The sequence below is a fragment of the Cebus imitator genome, unplaced genomic scaffold (genome assembly GCF_001604975.1).
Source record: "Cebus imitator isolate Cc_AM_T3 unplaced genomic scaffold, Cebus_imitator-1.0 Scaffold528, whole genome shotgun sequence".
NCBI classification, from domain to species: Eukaryota; Metazoa; Chordata; class Mammalia; order Primates; family Cebidae; genus Cebus; species Cebus imitator.
This window is the reverse complement of record NW_016107843.1, coordinates 712,771-723,646: the sequence shown is the minus strand read 5'-3', so window position 1 is coordinate 723,646 and position 10,876 is coordinate 712,771.

The window sequence follows — 10,876 nt, the reverse complement described above, 5'->3', positions numbered from 1 at the left end:
GGAGGCATCACACTACCTGACTTCAAACCATACTACATGGCTACAGTAACCAAAGCAGCATGGTACTGGTACAAAAACAGACACATAGACCAATGGAACAGAATATGAAGCCCAGGAATAAGACCACACATCTACAACCATCTGATCTTCAACATACCTGACAAAAGTAAGCAATGGGGAAAGGATTCCCTATTCAATAAGTGGTGCTAGGATAACTGGCTAGCCATATGCAGAAAATTGAAACTGGACCTTTTCCTTACACCATGCACAAAAATAAACTAAAGATGGACTTAAATGTAAAACCCAAATGTATAAAAACTCTGGAAGACAAGCTAGGCAAGACCATTCTGGATATAGAAATGGACAAAAATTTCAAGACAAAGACGCCAAAAACAGTTGCAACAAAAGCAAAAATTAACAAATGGGATCCAATTAAACAGCTTCTGCACAGCAAAATAAGCTATCCATAGATTGAACAGATTACATAGAATGGGAGAAAAATTTTGCAAACTATGCATCTGACAAAGGCCTAATATTCAGTATCTATAAGAAACTTGAACAAATTTACAAGAAAAAATAATCAGCCCCATTAAAAAGTGAGCAAAGGATGTAAACACTTTTCAGAAGAAGACATACATGTGGCCAAAAAACATATGAAAAGAAGCTCAACATCACTGATCATTAGATACATGCAAATCAAAACCACAACAAGATATCATCTCTCATCAGTCAGAATGGCTATTGTTAAAGAGTCAAAAAATAACAGATGCTGGCAAAATTGTGAAGAAGGAACAGTTATACACTGTTGGTGGGAGTGTAAAGTAGTTCAACCATTGTGGAAAACAATGTGGTGATTCCTCAAAGGCCTATAGACAGAAATACCATTCAACTCAGCAATTCCATTACTGAGTATATAGCCAAAGGTATGTAAGTCATTCTATTATAAGGACACATGAACATGGATGTTCATTGCAGCATTATTCAAAGTAGCAAAGACATAGAATCAACCTAAATGCCATCAATGGTAGACTGGATAAAGAAAAAGTGTATATATACACCATGGAATACTATGCAGCCATAAACAATAATGAGCTCATGTCCTTTGCAGGGATATGGATAGAGCTGATGGTCATTATCCTTAGAAATCTAATGCAGGCAAGGAAAACCAAGTACTGCGTGTTTTCACTTATAAGGGAGCTAAATGATGAGAACACATGAACACATAGAGGGGAACAATGCACCCTGGGGCCTATCAGAGGGTGGAAGGTGGGAGAAGGGAGAGAATCAGGAAAAATAACTAATGGACACTCAGATTAATACCTAGGTGATGAAATAGTCTGTATAACAAACCCCCATGACACACATTTACCTAAGTAACAAATTTTCATACCCTGCATTATACCCCTGAACTTAAAAGTTTCAAAGAGAATGTTACTTATGAGTTTAATGCCATGCATGTAGTAAGTTCTAAGCAAAAATCTCAATATCGAACACTTAGTTCTTTGTAGTTGGCAAAGCATTTGCTCATGCATTGACTTATTGATCCCCATAATAATCCTATAAGGTAAATGTTATTAACTCCAACTTTGCAAATTAGTAAGTAGATTTTCATATAGTTAGTGGGCTCAAAGGTGGTGTGGGATTGAGGGTTGTTATGTGGAAACTTCAGTAAGAAGCAATGAGAGGCTGGCAAACTGAACTAGCTGCAGTGTATGGCCTCCACAAGAAACCTGAGTAGGTTGATCTCAGGGGCTGACAGGAAGATCAAGTTTGGGCTTTAGGCAATATCCAGAATCAAGGGAGAGACTGCTCCAGCAGATAAATCACAGCAGTGAAGAAGAACCCTGAGCTATTCTGTAATATTCAGCAGAGAATCCCCAGGTAGGAGCTCAGAGTCATGGACTGGTTCAACACAGTAAGCAGGGAAATGTCCATTTGTGCTGTCAGTTCTAGGTTATACCCATGGGAATGCTGAGGTTCCTGTTATGTATCCTGCCTCTGTCCCATTGGCTGGCCCTGTGGGTGGGTAATTTCAGTAGTAGGGACATGGATAATGAGAGCAAGAGGCATTAGGCAGGACTGAACCTGAGGGAGCAATTCTTTGCCTTTTTACTTCATAACCTATGCAATTTCTACTGTACCTCACTGGCTACCATGTATAAGGGCAGAAAATTAAGAAGAGGCAAAGAGATAAAAGTCAAGTGACCAACTGGTATATAGAAAGATGGGTATACTAACTAGAATTAATGTTAACTTGTGAAAGAAAAGGAAAGATGGGTGTAATCATTAATGGCTTCACAGTGCAAATGATTTTTTTAGCTTATTCTTAAAGGAAACAGGTCATGTAGCCTGACATTTGTTGTAACCCTTAATACAGTTAAATGATAACATTAATTGTACTGAATGAAGACCAGTTATCTATTTTATCATGTTCTCCAAGGAAGTCACTTTGGTCAACTTTCTTCCAATCTTCTCCTCTAAGTACCTATTCTTAATTCCAAAGACTGAGTGAAGCAAGTGATCCTGCCTTCCATTTTTCATGGATATAAGAACTTTTTAGAGTTGCATTGTTCAGTATGGTAGCCATTAGATACATGTGGCTATTGAGTGCTTGAAATGTGTCTACTCTTAAATGTGATGTGCCCTTAGTGTAAAATTTGCACTGGGTTTAAAGACTTGAGGTGAAAAAATGTAAAATCTCAGTAAGTTTTATATTGATTGGATTTTGAGATAACTGTTTTGGATATATTGGATTAAATAAAATATTATTAAAATTAATCCCACCTTTTTTCTTAATTTTTAAAATGTGGCTACAATAAAATTTTAAATCACATATGTGACTCACATTATATTTCTATTGGACAGTGCTTTTTTTAGAGAGAAGTGCCAGATTCTTAAAGGGTTGCTCCCTTTTAGCCTTTGCCAAGTGATTCTCTCCCCTCCAGGCCAGTTTTAACAAGTCAAATGATAAAGATTTCGTAATTGGAAGGAAGGCTGCAAGTCATTTAGAAATTACATGATGAAGCTGCAATGTGATCATATCTCCTGCATGACAATTTGCTTTTCTGAACCTTTCTTATTCCAAATGAAATTGTCATTGCTCTGTTTTCTCTTCTAGCTAATTTACATCTTATTTTCTCTTTGTCAGAAGTGTCATTTCCTGTGATTGATGAAGCCATCTTTGCTAAGTGCAAAAACAAGGCCACCACATAATGTGAATAATTCAAACTGGATTCACACCAGTGAGAATGGCAATTATTAAAAAGTCAAGAAACAATAGATGCTAGCGAAGCTGTGGAGAAATGGGAACACTTTTACACTGTTGGTGGGAATGTAAATTAGTTCAATCATTGTGGAAGACAGCATGACAATTCCTCAAGGATCTAAAACCAGAAATACCATTTGACCCAGCAATCCTATTACTGGATATATACCCAAAGGAATATAAACCATTCTCCTATAAATACACATGCACATGTATGTTTATTGCAGCACTATTTACAATAGCAAACATTTTTATTTCTTCCTTTAATCTATACACATTTATTTCTTATTCTTGTCTTATTGTGCTACCTAGGACTACCAGTACATGTAGAATAGGAGTGATGAGAGAGGGTGTTCTTTCCTTGTTCCCGTGTAAGAAAGCATCCATACTTAAGTCTAGTCTTAAGTATAATGGTTGCTATGGATTTGTTGTAGATGTTCTTTATTGAGTTGAGAAATTTCACCTGTGTTTCCAGTTGGCCAAGCATCTTAATCACACATGTATTAGATTTGTCAAATGCTTTTTCTGCATCTATTGACATGATTATATTTTTTTTCTTTAGCCTGCTGATGTGATTGATGTTGGTTAATTTTCAAATGTTGAACCAGCCCTACATAACTGGAAAAAACCTCGCTTGGTTGTGGTATATGGTTTTTTAAATACATTGTTGGATTCAGTTTTCTAATATTTTCTTGAGGAGTTTTGTGTCTATGTTCATGAGAAATACTGGTCTGTAGATCTTTCTTGTGATGTCTTTATTTGATTTTGGTATTAATGTGATGCTGAACTTACAGAATGTATTGGGAAATATTCTCTCTGCTTCTATTTTCTAGAAGAGATTATAGATAATTGCTATCATTTCTTCCCTAAATATTTTGTAGATTTTACCAGATTTTACTATCTGAGCCTGGTGTTTTCTTTCAGAAGGTTCTTAATTGTTGATCCCATTTCTTTAATAAGATTATTTTTGAATAATAGGTATTTCTTCTTGTGTGAGTTTTGCTAGTTTGTCTTTCAAGGAGTTGGTCCATTTCATCTAAGTAATCAAGTATGTGGGCAAAGAGTTGTCATAGTATTCCTTTATTGTGCTTTTAAGGTCCATGTGAAATCAGTAATAATGTCTCAGCTTTCCTTCCTGATATTAGCAATTTATGTCTTCACTCTTTCCCCTAACCTTGGTTAACCTGCTAGAGGTTTATCTATTTCATCAACATTCTCAAAGAACCAGATTTTGGTTTTGTTGATATTCTCTATTAATTTCCTGTTTTTAATTTCATTGATTTCTGTTCTAATTTTTTTTTCTGTTTGCTTTAGTCCTACATTGCTGTTCATTCTTTTTTAAATTTTTATTTTTTAAATTTATTTTACTTTAGGTTCCAGGTTACATATGCAGAACGTGCAGGTTTGTTATATAGGTATATGTGTGTCATGGTGGTTTGCTGTACCTACTGACTTGTCCTCTAAGTTCCCTCACCCTCCCTCCCCTCTCCCTCTACCGCACAACAGACCTTGGTGTATATTGTTCCCCTCCCTGTGTCAATGTGTTCTCATTGTTCAAGTCCCACTTATGAGTGAGAACATGCAGTGTTTGGTTTTCTGTTCCTGTGTTAGTCTGCTGAGGATGATGGCTTCCAAATTCATCCATGTCCCTGCAAAGAACATGATCTAATTCCTTTTTATGACAGTGTAGCATTCCATGGTGTATATGTACAACATTTTCTTTATCCAGTCTGTCATTGATGGGCATTTGAGTTGGTTCCATGACTTTGCTATTGTAAATAGTGCTGCAATAAACATACATGTGCATGTGTATTTACAGTAGAATGGTTTATATTCCTTTGGGTATATATCCAGTAATAGGATTGCTGGGTCAAATGGTATTTCTGGTTTTAGATCCTTGAGGAATTGTCATGCTGTCTTCCACAATGATTGAACTAATTTACATTCCCACAAACAGTGTAAAAGTGTTCCCATTTTTCCACAGCTTCGCAAGCGTCTATTGTTTCTTGACTTTTTAATAATTGCCATTCTCACTGGTGTGAGATGGTATCTCATTGTGGTTTTGATTTGCATTTCTCTAATGATCAGTGATGTTGAGCTTTTAAAAATATGTTTGTTGGTCATGTAAATATCTTCTTTTGAGAAGTGTCTGTTAATATCTTTTTTTTAAATTATACTTTAAAAAATTAAAAACAAATTATACATGTATTTTGGGATACATGTGCAGAACATGCAGGTTTGTTACATAGATATAAACATGCCATGGTGGTTTGCTGCACCCATAAATTCGTCATCTACATTAGGTATTTCTCCTAATGCTATCTCTCCCTTAGCTCCCACTTCCTGGCAGGCCCCAGTGTATGATGTTCCCCTCCCTGTGTCCATGTGTTCTCATTGTTCAACTCCCACTTATGAATGAGAACATGAGGTGTTTGGGTTTCTGTTCCTGTGTTAGTCTGCTGAGAATGATGGTTTCCAGCTTCATCCATGTCCTTGGAAATGACATAAACTCATCCTTTTTTATGGCTGCATAGTATTCCATGGTATATGTGTGCCACATTATTTTTATCCAGCCTATTATTGATGGGCATTTCGGTTGGTTCTAAGTATTTTCTGTTATGAATAGCACTGCAATAAACATATATCTGAATGCGTTTTTATAGTAGAATGATTTATAATCCTTTGGGTATATACCCAGTAATGGGATTGCTGGGTCAAATGGTATTTCTGGTTCTAGATCCTTTAGAAATTGCCACACTGTCTTTCACAATGGTTGAACTAATTTACACTCCCACCAACAGTGTAAAAGCATTTCTTTGCATCCTCTCCAGCATCTGTTGTTTTCTGACTTTTTAATGATTACCATTCTAACTGGTGTGAGATGATATCTCATTGTGGTTTTGAGTTGCATTTCTCCAATGACCAGTGATGATGAGCTTTTTATCATATGTTTGCTGGCCACATAAATGTCTTCTTTTGAGAATTGTCTGTTTACATCCTTTGCCCACTGTTTGTTGGGGTTGTTTCTTTGTTTTCTTGTAACTTTGTTTAAGTTCTTTGTAGATTCTGGATATTAGTCCTTTGTCAGATGGATAAATTGCGAAAATTTTATCCCACTCTGTAGGTTACCTATTCGCTCTGATGATAGTTTCTTTTGCTGTGCAAAAGCTCTTTAGTTTAATTAGATCCTATTTGTCAATTTTGGCTTTTATTGCCATTGCATTTGGTGTTTTAGTAATGAAGCCTTTGCCCATGCCTATGTCCTGAATGCTATTGCCTAGGTTTTCTTCTAGGATTTTTATGGTTATGTCTTAGGTTTAAGTCTTTAATCCATCTTGAGTTAATTTTTGTATGAGGTGTAAGGAAGGGGTCCAGTTTCAGTTTTCTGCATATGGCTAGCCAATTTCCCCAATACCATTTATTTAAATAGGGAATTCTTTCTCCATTGCTTGTTTTTGTCAGGCTTGTCAAAGTTCAGATGATTGTAGATGTGTGGCGGTATTTCTGAGGTCTGTGTTCTGTTCCATTTGTTTAAATATCTGTTTTGGTACTAGTACCATGCTGTTTTGGCTCCTGTAGCCTTGTAGTATAGTTTGAAGTCAGGTTGTGTGATGCCTCCAGCTTTGTTCTTTTTGCTTAGAATCATCTTGGCTATATGAGCTCACTTGTGGTTCCATATGAAATTTAAAGTAGTTTTTTTTTATAATTTTGTGGAGAAAGTCAATGGTAGCTTGGTGGGGATAGCATTGAATTTATAAATGACTTTGGGCAGTATGGCCATTTTCACGATACTGATTCTTCTTATCTATGAGCGTGGAATGTTTTTCCATTTGTTTGTGTCCTCTCTTACTTCCTTGAGCAGTGATTTGTAGTTCTCCTTGAAGAGGTCCCTCACATCCCTTGTAAGTTGTATTCCTAGGTATTTTATTCTAGTTGTAGCAATTGTGAATAGGAATTCACTCACGATTTGGCTCTGTCTATTATTAGTGTATAAGAATGCTTGTAATTTTGCACATTGATTTTGTATCCTGAGACTGCTGAAGTTGCTTATCAGCTTAAGGAGATTTGGGGCTGAGATGATGAGGTTTTGTAAATATATAATCGTGTCATCTGCAAACAGAGACAATTTGATTTCCTCTATTCCTATTAGAATGCCCTTTATTTCTTTCTCTTGCCTGATTGCCCTGGCTAGAACTTCCAATACTATGTTGAATAGGAGTGGTGAGAGAGGACATCCTTGTCTTGTGCCAGTTTTCTAAGGGAATGCTGCCAGCTTTTGCCCATTCATTATTTATTGGCTGTGGGTTTGTCATAAATAGCTCTTAATATTTTGAGATACCTTCCATCAATACCGAGTTTATTGACAGTTTTTAGCATGAAGGGGTGTTGAATTTTATCAAAGGCTTTTTCTGCATCTATAGAGATAAGCATGTGGTTTTTGTCATTGGTTCTGTTTATGTGATGGATTACATTTATTAATTTGCATATGTTGAATCAGCCTTGCATCCCAGGGATGAAGCCTGCTCCATCATAGGTTATAAGCTTTTTGATATGCTGCTGGATTTGGTTTACCAGTATTTTATTGAGGATTTTCACATCGATGTTTATCAGGGATATTGGCCTGAAATTTTCTTTTTTTTGTTGCGTCTCTGCCAGGTTTTGCTATAGGATGATGCTGGCCTCATAGAATGAGTAAGGGCAGAGTCATTCTTTTTCTATTGTTTGGAATAGTTTCAGAGGGAATGGTACCAGCGCCTCTTTTTCCTCTTATAGAATTTGGCTGTGAATCTGTCTGGTCCTGGGCTTTTTTTAGTTGATAGGCTATTAATTATTACCTCAATTTCAGAACTTGTTATTGGTCTATTCAGGGATTCAACTTCTTCGTGGTTCAGTCTTGGGAGGGTGTACATGTCCAGAAATTTATCAGTTTCTTCTAGATTTTCTAGTTTGTGTGCATAGAGGTGTTTGTAGTATTCTCTGATGGTAGTTTGTTCTTCTGTGGAATCAGTGGTGATATCCTCTTTATCATTTTTTAATGTGTCTATTTCATTCTCCTCTCTTTTCTTCTTTATTAGTCTGGCTAGTGGTCTATCTATTTTGTTAATCTTTTGAAAAAAAAACAGCTCCTGGATTCATTGATTTCTTTGAAGGGTTTCTCATGTCTCTATCTCCTTTAGTTCTGCCCTGAACTCAGTTATTTATTGTCTTCTGCTGGCTTTTGAATTTACTCTTGCTTCTCTAGTTACTTTGTGATGTTAGGTTGTCAATTTTAGATCTTTTCCACTTTCTCCTGTGTGCATTTAGTGCTATAAATTTCCCTCTAAACACTGCTTTAGCAGGGTCCCAGAGATTCTGGTAGGTTGTATCTATGTTCTCATTGGTTCTTAGAGACCGATAAAGAGACTTAGACTCCCACACAATAATAGTGGGAAACTTTAACACCCCACTGTCGCTCTTAGACAGATCAATGAGACAGAACTCTCCACTCCAAATCTGTTGACGGGGGCTAGAGGAGGGACAGCGGCGGTGGGGAGGTGGGGGAGAAATAACATGGGGAGAAATGACAGATATAGGTAAATGGGGAATGGAGGCAGCAAACCACATTGCCATGTATGTACCTATGCAACAGTCCTGCAATATTTGCACATGTACCCCAGAACCTAAAGTACAATTAAAAAAAAATATATATATATATATAGCCATGTGTGAATTTTATCCTGTCATTATGATGCTAGCTGGTTATTTTGCCTGTTATTTTATGCAGTTTATTCATAATGTCAATGGTCTTTACAAGTTGGTATGTTTTTGCAGTGGCTGGTACCAGTTTTTCCTCGATTCTGCTATTGATACTTGTGTATGCTTCATGAAGTTCTTGTGCTGTGTTTTTCATCTCCCTTGGGTCATTTATGTTCTCTAAATTGGTTGTTCTAGTTGGCAGTTCCTCTAACTTTTTTTCATGGTTCTTAATTTCCTTGCATTGGGTTAGAACATGCTCCTTTAGCTCAGAGGAGTTTGTTATTACCTACCTTCTGAAGCCTACTTTTGTGAATTCATCAAACTCATTCTCAATCCAGGTTTTTTACCTTGCTGGTGAGGAGTTGTGATCCTTTGGAGGAGAACAGGCATTTTGGTTTTTGTAATTTTCAGCCTTTTTGTGCTGGTTTTTCCTCATCTTTGTGGATTTATCTACCTTTGATCTTTGATGTTGGTGACTTTCGGATGAAGTTTCTGTGTGGTTGTCCTTTTTGTTGATGTTGATGCTATTCCTTTCTGTTTGATATTTTTTCCTTCTAACAGGCCCCTCTGCTGCAGGTCTGCTGGAGTTTGCTGGAGGTCCACTCCAGGCCCTGTTTGCATAAGTATCACCAGAAGATGCTGCAGAAAGGCAAAGATTGCTGCCTGTTTCTTCCTCTGGAAGCTTCGCCCCAGAGGAGCACCCACCAGATGCCAGCAGAGCTCTCCTGTATGAGGTGTCTGTTGGCCCCTGCCCAGTCAGGAGGCACAGGGGTCAGGAATTCACGTGAGGAGGCAGTCTGTCCCTTAGCAGAGCTTGAGCACTGTGCTGGAAGATCCACTGCTCTCTTCAGAACTGGCAGGCAGGAACTTTTAAGCCTGCTGAAACTGTGCCCACAGCCACACCTTCCCCCAGGTGCTCTGTCCCAGGGAGATGGGAGTTTTATCTATAAGCCCCTGACTGGGGCTGCTGCCTTTCTTTCAGAGATGCCCTGCCCATAGAGGAGGAATCTAGAGAGGCAGTCTGGCTACAGCTGCTATGCTGAGCTGAGGTGGGCTCTACCCAGTTTGAACTTTTCAGTGACATTTTTTACACTGTGAGGGGAAAGCTGCCTACTCAAGCCTCCTAATGGTGGACACCCCTTCCCCACCACCAAGCTCCAGCATCCCAGGTCAACTTCAGACTGCTGTGCTGGCAGTGAGAATTTCAAAACAGTGGATCTTAGCTTGTTGGGCTCCATGGGGGTGGGATCTGCTGAGCTAGACCACTTGGCTCCCTGGCTTCAGCCCCCTTTCCAGGGGAGTGAATGTTTCTGTCTTGCTGGCATTTCAGTCACCACTGGGGTATGAAAAATATATGAAAAAAAACCCTCCTGCAGCTAGCTTGGTGTCTGCCCAAATGGCCACCCTGTTTTGTGCTTGAAACCCAGGGCCCTGGTGGTGTAGGCACTTGAGGGGATTCCTTCGAGTGGGATTCCCTGGTCTGTGGGTTGTGAAGACCGTGGCGAAAGCATAGTATCTGGGCTGGAATGCACCATTCCTCACAGCACAGTCCCTCATGGCTTCCCTTAGCTGGGGGAGCGAGTTCCTCCACCCCTTGCATTCCTGGGTAAGGCATCACCCCACCCTGCCTCAATTTGCCTCCATGGGCTGCATGCCTAACCACTGTCTAACCAGTCCCAATGGGATGAGCAGGGTCCCTCAGTTGGAAATGCAGAAATCACCAGCCTTCTGCATTGATCTCACTAGGAGCTGCAGACCAGAGATATTCCTATTTGATCATCTTGCCAGCCACCCCCTTCATGATATGTTTTTTTGTTCATATCTTTTAGCCACTTTTTGATGGGGTTGTTTATTTTTTTTTCTTTTAAATTTAAG